This window comes from Protobothrops mucrosquamatus, unplaced genomic scaffold (assembly GCF_001527695.2).
Source record: "Protobothrops mucrosquamatus isolate PMUCROS unplaced genomic scaffold, P.Mucros_1.0 scaffold1232, whole genome shotgun sequence".
Taxonomy (NCBI): Eukaryota; Metazoa; Chordata; class Lepidosauria; order Squamata; family Viperidae; genus Protobothrops; species Protobothrops mucrosquamatus.
This window is the reverse complement of record NW_015387439.1, coordinates 356339-367473: the sequence shown is the minus strand read 5'-3', so window position 1 is coordinate 367473 and position 11135 is coordinate 356339. Positions and strand designations below refer to the sequence as shown.

At 52.9% G+C, this 11135-nt stretch overlaps 1 protein-coding gene across 1 annotated transcript in view; it reads left to right on the top strand.

Moving 5' to 3' along the window:
• Positions 1-3733: 3733 nt before the first annotated feature.
• PRKD2 (protein kinase D2) overlaps positions 3734-11135 on the top strand; it is a 20041-nt gene continuing 12639 nt past the window's right edge. The window contains exons 1-2 of the mRNA XM_029285048.1: positions 3734-3838; positions 10823-10961. The gene's annotated coding sequence lies outside the window, so the exon portion shown is untranslated. The remainder of the gene's footprint in view (positions 3839-10822; positions 10962-11135) is intronic.

The following is an 11135-nucleotide window of genomic DNA, read 5'->3' as shown; positions in this document are numbered from 1 at the left end:
AACATCATCAGGGTGAGAAGAGGAGATCCCTCCTGGACACCGCAACCGTCATAAATACGAGTCAGCTGCCAAGCCTGTGAATGTTGATCACGGGATGCTGCAGGATCCCGGGGAACACGTGATCCCCTTCTGCAACTTTCTGACGAGCAAAGTTAACGAGGGAAGCCGGAATCACTCAACCACCCGGTGACTAATTGTACAACTGCAGTGATTCACTTAGCAACTGTGACTGGGAATGTCGTCAAAATGGGGCAAGGCTCACTTAAAAGTGTGTCTCGCTTAGCAGCAGAAATTGTCGTAAGTCGAGGATCGCGTGCAGTCAAGACCATGTTTATATTTATCGATCGCTTTTTGTCTTTGTTTCAAAAAAAAGCTGCCGGGAAGGCTTCACACCCAGGGCTGGCATGCAGGGAGAGCCCCATTCCAGGCTGTGGGAACGTTGCTGCCGAGGGGCGTAATCCGGGCAGCCTCTCCAGCAGGATGTTTCTTCCAAGGCAGACAGGAAGACGGAGCCAAACCGCCCCTCCTTAACTTCCAGGAACAGCTCTCGGATATCTGGCAGCTGCAGCCTCCGGGGCTCCTTCAAGAGGACTAGCCGCATCGGAAGAGGCCCCAAGCGAAGGTCGGCCAAGAAAGGCGGTCCGAATCGATTGGGTCGTATCTCGCTTTTACTATTTTGACAAATAAGGCAGCGAAGATATCCAAGACATTTCCCTTCTCCTGTTTGCCCCACAACAACAACCTTGTGAGGTACGTTGGGTTGAGAGAGAGGAGCTGGCCCAAAATCACTCACTCGGCTGGCTTTGGTGCCTAAGGCGGGACTAGAACTCACCGTCTCCTGGTGATTGGCCCAAAGTTACCCAGTCGACTTTTGTACCTCAGGCGGGACTACAACTCTCAGTTTCCTAGTGATTGGCCCAATGTCACCTAGCCAGCTTTCATGCCTAAGACGGGACTAGAACTCCCAGCCTCCTGGTAATTGGCACCCAGCGTGTTTTCATCGCTAAGTTCGGACTAGAACTCACCGTCTCCTGGTGATTGGCCCGAAGTCACCCAGCCAACTTTCACGCCTAATGTGGAACTACAACTCACTGTCTCCTGGTTTCTTGCCTGGTGCCCTAAGGACTACTAGACCAAACTGACTTGATTTTGGGACCAAACCTTTTTTTAAACAGAAGATGCCGCCAGTTTAAATGAAAGATTAAGATGGATGGACTCCAACTCCCAGAATTCCCCCGGGTAGTCCAGCCATCTTAAAGGTGCTGAGCTTGACCTACCTACGCTGTCCTGGACGTACAGTAAAGCAAGCTAGAAGGAACTAGATCTCGGCTTATGGAAAACAAGCATCCTTCTGCGTAGTTAGAAAATCTGCCAGGCGGTGAGGACAGAGGAGGCCTGAGAACATGCCAACTATTTTCAGAAGCCTCTCTCCATCGCTCTGAAGTCACGAGTTCGAAACCTGACATTAGTTTCATTGATCCTTGGGTTGCATTTTCATCCCACCTTTTTGTTCAGGAGCAGACGGTGTGGTCATTCTCTAACACACCCACACACCCACATCTCCCACCCTGTTTTCCCCAAAAAGCAAGCACAAGGATCTCCTGCCATGAGCGGGGGGAGGGGGGTTGGACTAGAAGACCTCTAGGTCCCTTCCAGCCCTTTTTTTTTTCTGTGTTCTGTAAATATTGTAAACATCTACTTGAAAGACATTTACAGAATTGATGTAGAACATAGAATGTAACAATAGACCAGGCAACATTTGACAGGGAAGGTATAAGATTCTCTATCTTGAGCTGGGGCTGGACTAGAAGACCTCTGAGGTCCCTTCCAGCGCTAGGATTCTACGTTCTGTGTTCCACCCTCTGAAGCAGGGTGGTCTCCCAAGTCTCCCAAGGAGTTTTTGAAAAGGGGGAGCTGGGTCTCCTCGCTACTAAAAGGCCACACCTGAATTCCCACACCTGTTCCCGTTCGGATGACTCAAGTCTTCCATTCCGGGAAGAAGAGCTGGAGAGCAATTTCTTATCATCACACCTTCCTTTTGAGTCTTGGTGGGAAGACTTTTGTGTCTCAAGCGCCCCAAGTCATCGGCAGAGACATTACAACGTCTAAACAAGAGCCAGGAATCGATTGATCGATCAACCAATTAATTAAATTTATACGCCTCCCCTATCTCACTGTCGTACCATTTTCCTTCACGTATTTGGGTATAGATGGGTTCTTACTACAAATCCTATAGTCCTTTGCTAACAGGGCTATGGGAGATGGGGTCCAGTGCATCCAGATGAGATGGGGGAGGGGGATCTTGCCCCCCCAAAAATGCATTTCTCCGTTGCTCCCCCGCCAAGTGGGGTGTTAAGGCAATCTCTGGCCAACTGGCAGGAGGTGGACAGGGGCTATTCTGGACCGGATCCCTTCCCGGGTCTGACCCGGACCAAATGCCCCCCTCCCTTTAAAAAGAGGGGAGACTCAGAAGCCAAGACTTGGGGAGGGGGGTCGCCGAAGTCAAGGTGGAGTACCCCCAGGGTTATTTTGGCTGCAGATGTTAAGAGTTTTTTTAAAAAAAAAAACAACCAGAATTTCTCGCCACGGCGGGAGGAAACGAAAACAATCAGGAACGTGTGAATCCGTTTCCGAGTTCAGTTCGCAACCCGGCAATCCGATTGTGCCTAACGAGCAATTGATAAGTTAGACTTGAGCAACTGATAAGATAACATAGCCTGCATTGTTGTGTTGCGCGTTTCCAAAATGAGCCCAGTCCCGCTAAAGCAAGCAGAAGATTGAAATTCCTCGACGGCGTCACCCATCCATTCATCGGGCGCGGGACGGGATGGGGCTTGGCCGCGTGAAATTGCACTCTGCACATGCTCGCAGGCACCACCCACCAGCTCCAGGTCCTGGACCCTGGTGAGCGGCTGGTGGGGTGGTGCTCAGCCTCTCCTGGTCCCCCACCGCACCCCACCCCACCCCGGCCGGTGCAAAGGCGACCCCGGGGACCCCCGCGCGGCCCCAGGGCGGCGCTTCCTCCCCGCGGGCGGGCGCGCGCGGCTCGTTCCGGCTCCCCTCCGGAGAGACGGGGCGGGCTCCGTGACTTCATCCTCGCGGCTCGCCATTGGCCGCGCCGCCTGTCACTCCACGCACTTCCTCCTCGGGGGAAAGAAGGCGCGCGCGGGGAGGGGGGGCGGCAGCGGAGGAGCGACAAAAGTTTGTCCGGCGGGCCGGGCGCTGCTGCCGCCTCCTCGGAGACGCGTCCCGGTCGCTGGAGAGGCCAGAGGGACCCGGGCAGACCCTCCCTGGGTGGTGGGGGGAGAGAGACAGAGAGAGAAAGAGAGGAAAGGAGGGAGGGAGGGAGGGAGGGAGAGAGGGAGGGAGAGAGAAAGAAAGGAGGGAGGGAGGGAGGGTAAGAGAGAGGGAGAGAGAGAGGGACGGAGGGAGAGGGGGAGAGAGAGAGAGAGCGAGAGGAGAGAGAGAGAGAAGGAGGAGAGGAAGAGAGAGAGAAAGAGGGAGAGAGAGGGAGAGAAAGAGAGGAGAGGAAGAGAAGGAGAGGGAGAGAGAAAGGGAGAGAGAGAGAGAAGGAGAGGAAGAGAGGGAGGGAAAGAGAGAGAGGGAGAGGGCGGGGAGGGCAGCTGTGCCCGCGGGCGCCTGGATGGCCTCCCTGCCCGCCGCCCCCGCGGGCGCTGCCGCCTCCGCGGCCGCCCCCGAGCCGATCCCGCCGGCCGCCCCCCCCGCCGGGGTCTCCTTCCAGCTGCAGATCGGGCTGACCCGCGAGTACGTCCTGCTGCCCGCCGCCTGCGACCTCGCCCACGTCAAGCAGCTGGCCTGCTCCATCGTGGACCAGAAGGTGGGCGCCGCGCGGGGACCGGGAGGGGAGGGGAAAGGGGACCACCAGGAGAGGAGCGCGGCTGAAGCCCGCAGCCTCCCTGACTCGGCCGTCGCTGCGGGGTCCCTCCGCAGCGGGGCAACGGCGGGCAGGCGGTGGGAAGGCGCGACCGCCGCGCTCCTGTCCGGAGAAGCCCAGGCGGCGGGCAGGTTTCTTCCCCCCCGAGGTTTCTCCGGGGGCTTCCGCCCCTGGCGGCTCCCGGGCTCCGGAGCGCTTCGCCTAAGACGGGCCGGGCGGTGGAGGCTGGAGACCCGTCCGGGGAGCCTCGGGCTGAGCCGCTGCCCTTTGCCCGGCCTGGGTGTGTTTGGGGCCGGCGTGCAGGTGAGTCTCCGGAGCGTTTCCAGGTGATGGTTGTGGCAAAGGTGCCTCTCTTCTTTTTTTTTTTTTCTCTCTCCAAAAGGCCAACGGACTTTCTTGCTGTTTGTTTTTCTTTGAAAAGGTTTCACTTCTTTTTCTTTGCAAAGGGGGAAAAAAAGACCCCAAGAAAGTCCCACTTGCCTTTTGAAATAAAAAATAAAAAAATAATAAAAAAGGAGCACCTTTTAGACAGGCAGGTGTGTGGCACAACCTGTCGTCCCTGTGCTGGACAGGCAACTCTTTGGCCAGGGACTCGGTCAGCCTGGCGAAGGGCAGCGGGGGCGGGGGAGCCCTGAGCAGGAAAACCGGTTCTGGGTGCTTGCAAGCCCAGCTCCGCTCACAGAGCAGGTGTGGGGCAGATCAAAGGGGCAGGAATGCGGCCAAGGTCTCCGGGTCAGTGATTCGGCTGGAGGGGGGGGTGAGGAGGGAAAAGCAAAATAAACCAGAAATTGGGAGAGAGAAGGGCAGAGTTGAGTGAGTGACCAGGTGAGAGAGCTGGGCAGGTAGACCCGTTCTTGCTTCCTGGCTCCTCCATAGCTACCCTTCTGCAAATATCTATTTATTTGTATCCCAACTGTATTGTTTTTACAAATAACTGACGGTGGTGAACATATCCAACACACCTTCCACTTCCTGTTTTCCCCACAGCAACAACCCTGTGAGGTGGGTTGGGCTAAGAGAGTCACCCAGATAGCTTTCATGCCTAAGGTGGGACTAGAACTCCCCGTCTCCTGGTGACTGGCCCAAAGTCACTCCATTGGTTGTCATGGCTAAGGCAGGACTAGAACTCAAGGCAGGACTAGAACTCACTTTCTAGCCTGGCGCCTTAACCACTGGACCAAACTGGCTCTCAATATCAAATAGCCTCAAAATATGTGGAAGTTCAGCACCCATAATCCTCCAAACGCATCTTAAGGTCTGTCTGTTTGCCAAAAGAAAGAGGAGGGGGGGGCTTAAGGTTTGTCATGCTGGACAAAAGGTCCTCCTACTGGGTGTACAATGGTTTAGATTTCGCACACAGAATAACAGAGTTGGAAGGGACCTTGGAGGTCTTCTAGTCCAGCCCCCTGCTCAAGCAGGAGACCCTATCCAGGGGTAGGCAACCTTAGCTCTTTTATGACTCATGGACTTCAACTCCCAGAATTCCTGAGCCAGCTATGCTGGCTCAGGAATTCTGGGAGTTGAAGTCCATGAGTCATAAAAGAGCCAAGGTTGCCTACCCCTGCCCTATGCCATTGCAGACAAATGATTGTCCAGTCTCTTCTTTAAAATCTTCAGTTTTTAAGCAGAGGTGCCCAAAGGAACGTGTGAACCCCGATTCTGCTGCTGTTGGGGACAATAGTTCATGCCGCTCTTTTTCAAACTTGGGTGGACTTCAATTCCAGTCGCCAAGTTTGAAAAACGTTAGTTTATATAGGGTGGCAGGGCCTATACGAATGCCACCTCCTGAACGGCAACGAGGAGGCAGCCTAGACTTCAGGAAACCACAAGGGAAAATAAAATCGGGGGCTGGGGAAAACCCCGAAATGAAAACAGGGGGGGGAAAAAACACGAAGAGTTGCGACGCTGACTTAGAAGAAAGAAGAAAAAAACGTTCAGGGCTGCCACGTTGTGTCGCAGAGGCTGCTTGCAGAGTTTGCATTTTGCAGGTGGTGCTTTCGATCCGGTCCAGGGCCCCATGGGGGGTGGGTTAGATCCATATTGTTAGGGCAGGTAGAAGCCAGAGCAGAAACCGCCCTGATGGATGCTGAACCTGAACTCGGAGCCGGGGGGGGAGGGGAGAGAGTGAGAGAGAGAGAGAGACGTGGCTGGAGTCGTTGGCGGCAACATCTTGTCTCCTCTCCCCTGCACAAGTGATGTGGGGCCTCGGTGGCGGTGCTGAGCGAGCTTTTTATGTGACAGCAAAGCAGCGGAAACGGCAGCCGGGACCTGCCCGCCTGGCTGCTTGCTGGGCAGGAAAGGGAAACGGTCCCCCTGTTTTGGAGGGTGATAATCTTTGGGGCTTCTCCCGGATGGAAGCCGCCCTGGTTGCATCCGTTGATGTTGCGGCTGCAGCGGTCAGGAGGAAACTTGGATGCCTCCGGGCTCAAGGAGAGAGCGGCCTTCGGGCCCCCGTGGGGCCTGGGCGGCTCTTAAGAGCAACACGTATGTCCTTGGTCAGCCTGACACCCGGCTTTCTCCCCCCGCCCGCCTTGCTTCCGGGTAGCCCAAAGGAATTTGATTTATTCGTTGATCCTACTTAAAGAGCGCCCAGCAATGGATCAAGCTAGAACTAAAAGAGAAACTTCCTGACAGTTGGAACAATTAACCAGTGGAACTACTTGCCTCCAGAAGTTGTGGGTGCTTCATCAATGGAGGTTTTTAAGAAGAGACTGGACTGCCATTTGTCTGAACTGGTATAGGGTCTTCTGCTTGAGCAGGGGGTTGGACTAGATAACCTCCGAGGTCCCTTCCAATTCTGTTGCTCTGTTATTCCCTCGCAGTGGGAATCTGGGCGATGTACAATTGTTATTTGCAGGTAGTCCTTGGCTTACAACCCATTTGTTTAGTGACCAAAGTTACAACGCCACCTGAAAAAAATGACTTATGACCGTTCTTCACACTTATGACTGTCGCAGCCGCCCTGTGGTCATGTGATCAAAAATCGGAAGCTTGTCAACTTACTTAACTATGGCAGCAGTTAGTGACTGCAGCAAAAGTCCTAAAATCGGGTGCGCCTCACTAAATGACCGTCTTAGTGATGGAAATGCTGTCCCAATTGTGGCCCTAAGCCGAGGACCTCCTGCAAAACAACCGATTTAGCTGAGAAACGGCCACCCGAGCATCCATTTTCCACATGACCTCGAGTCCTTATTGTGGCTGAGCAGGAGACAGGAAATCCGGGGGTTTTTTCGGACTTAAATGGTCAAGCAAATTCCTTTGAAGGTGGTGCCTTCACGAAGGGAAGACGCCGAATCTAATCTCAGGTTGAAAACAACCGAATAACAGAGTTGGAAGGGACCTTGGAGGTCTTCTAGTCCAGCCCCTTGCTCAAGCGGGCAAGGTGAACTGGGTACCACTGTGGTACAATGCGCTAAAAGTTTAGATAAAGTGTGAGCAGGTCTCCCTCCCCCCCGTGTCATGAGTAAGATGTAGGTTTTATCTTTGGGGAATTGCTTCTTCGGAAGGCTAACCCCGTTTCTGCTTTCGTGATCGTCGTTGAAGTGGGTAAATTCACTTTATTTCACTCTGCTTGTGCCCCCGTTTTTAATTTTAGGCTTAAGTTAGTGTGGGGTGAATGGATTAGTTTGATAAAGGCCCTTCTTAAACTTGAGGATGTCCAAATAATCTGAAAGAGTGGGAAAGCCCTAAAGCACTTTAAGAAAGGAGAATTAAGAATTTAAGAATTCTGGGAGTTGAAGTCCACCTCTCTTAAAGTGGCCAAACTTGAAAAACACATCCCTAAACATTCAAACTCTGCCAGCTGCTTGCAAATGTCAAGCTGTCAACTTTGCTTGGGGGCGAAGCCCTTGTTTAACGCCGTCGATCCTCCACGTCCAGAGGCAGTCTACCTTGGAAACACCCCATTCTAAAGGCAGAGAACCAACCAACGCCTGTGCTCTTGGTGGTTCTCCTAGCTGCACATCTGCCTGCCAGCTGTTGCCTTTGGAAACACTGGACCGGATAGGAAAACACCATCGTTGTTGTTTTTCCAATGGGGTGTCTTCCAACTACAAACTGGGGAGGGGGATCCCTCTCTGAAGCCCGTAATAGTCCCTTAGGAAGGGGACAAAAGCAGGCAAGGGGTCTGGCTGCCCCCCCAGCCCTGATGCAATCCCACGTTCGGAGGGAGCAGCCCCCACCCCAAGATTTGTGCATTTGTGCAACCTCTCGGTGTTTTTCCAGTCTGCCGCCTCCTTGCAGTCCAGCCGAACTGGTGCCAGCTGGGTGAGTCACTGGCATTTTATCCCCCCCCCCCCCTTCCTTAACTCAGCCTGCTTTTGGCTGCCCTTAAATTTATTCTTGGTTTTTATAGGGTTGTGGTTTTTTTGGTGACCCAGGTTTGAATGCTGGGCAGCTGGGCAGTGCTGGAGGGTGGTGGGCTGGTGCAATAGGATAGGAGACCCTGAAGCCGTCCCCCCTGCCCACCCGAGCTGGGATGTTGTGGCATTTTCAAGGAGGGGAGGGGTGGATTTGGGAGCACTTGGAGACAGAGGCGAGGCTGGCCCATCTCCTTGCCCAGATGTGTGGGACTTCAACTCCCAGGGTGCCTTGCTGGAGGCTCTCCCAGCCCTGGCAGAAAACGTCCCTTCCACTACAAAGTCCTGGGTGTGCAGTGCAAAGAAAGAGGAAATTTGATCTCCGGGTGAAAACAAAGTTTTCTTCGTCTTCCCTGGAACTCAGTCAAAATCACATAAAGTATCAATACCGCTTAATTATAAAGCCTTAGTAAGGCCACACTTGGAATACGCCATCCAGTTTTGGTCACCACCACATTACAAAAAAAGAGGTTGAGACTTTGGAAAAAGCGCAAAAAAGAACAACTAAGATGGTTAAAGAAAAGAAAAGAAAAGAAAAGAAAAGAAAAGAAAAGCTGGCTGGCTGGCTGGCTGGCTGGCTGGCTGGCTGGCTGGCTGGCAAGAAGGAAGGAAGGAAGGAAGGAAGGAAGGAAGGAAGGAAGGAAAAGAAAAAAGAAGATGGCTGGCAGGAAGAAAGGAAGGAAGGAAGGAGGAAAAGAAAGAAAGAGAAAAGAAAAGATGGCTGGCAGGAAGGAAGGAAGGAAGGAAGGAAGGAAGGAAGGAAGGAAGGAAGGAAGGAAGGAAAAAAGGCAGAAAATAAAGGAAAGAAAAAGAAAAAAGAAGATGGCTGGCAGGAAGAAAGGAAGGAAGGAAGAAAAGAAAGAAAGAAAAGAAAAAAGAGAAAAAGAAAAGAAAAGAAAAAAGAAGATGGCTGGCAGGAAGGAAGGAAGGAGGAAAAGAAAGAGAAAGAAAGAAAAGAAAAAAGAAAAGAAAAAGAAAAAAGAAAAAGAAAAGAAGAGAAAAGAAAAGAAGATGGCTGGCAGGAACGAAGGAAGGAAGGAAGGAAGGAGGGAGGGAGGGAGGAAGAGGAAGAAAAAGAGGAAGACTTGGGGGGGGGAGCCAATCTGTCCTGCAAAGGAATGTCGCAAATCAGCTGGACCAAAATCAGAGCCGAGATTTGCATAACCGTCCCGGGTGCCAGGAGGCCTCGCATGGCTGCCTCGCCTACCTGCGTGGCACACGCCTCCTGCTTCCTGTGCAGCCCTGGGCCTCCGCCTGCCTGCCTGCCTCCCGCGCAGAGCTCTCAGCCTCCCCTCCCCTCCCTCCTCCCTCCTCCCCCCCCCAGCCCCAAGGTTGCCTGTCTGCATTTTTGAACAGCCTCGTGCAAAATACCTGCCACGTTGGCAGCAAGCCAGCGAAGGCCCCCCCCTGCCTTTTGGGATGCCCCAAGCGAGCGAGAAGCTCTTTCCTTCCCCAGCCGTGCAGTTTGGGCACCCTTCCTGGCACAGCCTCCAAGGGTGGGCCCCGGGTGACTGTGGGAAAAGAGAGGTTCAAGAAAAAAAAAAAAACTACCATCCCACCTACATGGACGACAGGTGTTTTTTTGAAATTCCGCTTGTCCTTTTCCCCAAAACACACCTGTTCTTCAAATAAAATAAAGCGCGCTCTTCAAGCTCAGGACCTTCCAGGATGCCTTAGAGAGCCAGGGTGGGCAACAACTGCTTGTCCTCGGCTTACGACCACAACTGAGTCCAAAATGTCCGTGGCTAAGCCAGAGAGTTGTTACGTGATTTTGCCCCGTTTTACGACCTTCCTTGCCACCGTTGTTACGTTGTTAAGCGAATCTGGCTTCTTCCCCCTTGACTTTGCTTGTCAGAAGGGGATCACGTGGCCCCCGGAGGGAGGCTGCAACCGTCATAAATATGAGACTGTGGTCAAGCGTCCAAATTTTGATCACGTGACCGTGGGGATGCTGCAACAAATTGGTCATGAGTTACTTTTTTCACCGTCGTTATAAACTTTGGTCACTAAGTGAACTGTTGTAAGCAGAGGACTCTCTGTACGGCAACTTCACAACCCTGTGGACTTCAATTCCCAGGATTCCTGATCCAATCCTGATCTAGGCAGACCACTGGCCTTTACTGATGAGGATGGATTATTTGCCGGAAGTATTGATTATTGGCTTCTAGTTGCTAATACTTTGGGGAGCCCCCCCCCCAGAACCAATACAATCCTGGATTTTCACGGGGTTCCCCAAAACGAGGCTCCTAGCCGCAAGTTCCCTACCCAGCAAGTCCTGCCTCATTTACACACCTCCACAGGTCCACAAAGCGAAGGAAATCTGAAGTTGCTTTGTAAACCCAGCTGCCGTTTGCCTTGGTGACCGCTTCACTTAACGACTGAGTGGCCGATGGTGATCGTTCAATGAGGACCACCTGTACAGTCTGAGGGTGCAAGGCTGGGTCCCCTCAAACGCTGAAGCATTCAAGCCCTGGGCTTGCCTTTCCCTGGTACCAAAATCCTGGTTTTTATAAGGCTTCCCCCCCCCCCCATTGCTTATCTGATCCGTGCTGGTCTTTCTCTTTCGCAGTTTCCCGAGTGCGGATTCTACGGCCTCTACGATAAAATCCTGCTGTTCAAGCATGACTCCTCAACAGCCAATATTCTGCAACTGGTCCGAGCCGCCTCTGACATTCAGGAGGGAGACCTGGTGGAGGTGGTTCTCTCAGGTAAAGGGCCTCGGTTAGGGAAGGCAGTCTCCTGATGATGTTACCTAGTTGGGTCATGAAACGTCTGCAAGAAAACCACCCAGCTCAGAGAGGACTCCACAATTATTATTCTTCTTTCTTCTTCTTCTTCTTCTTCTTCTTCTTCTTCTTCTTCTTCTTCTTCTTCTTCTTCTT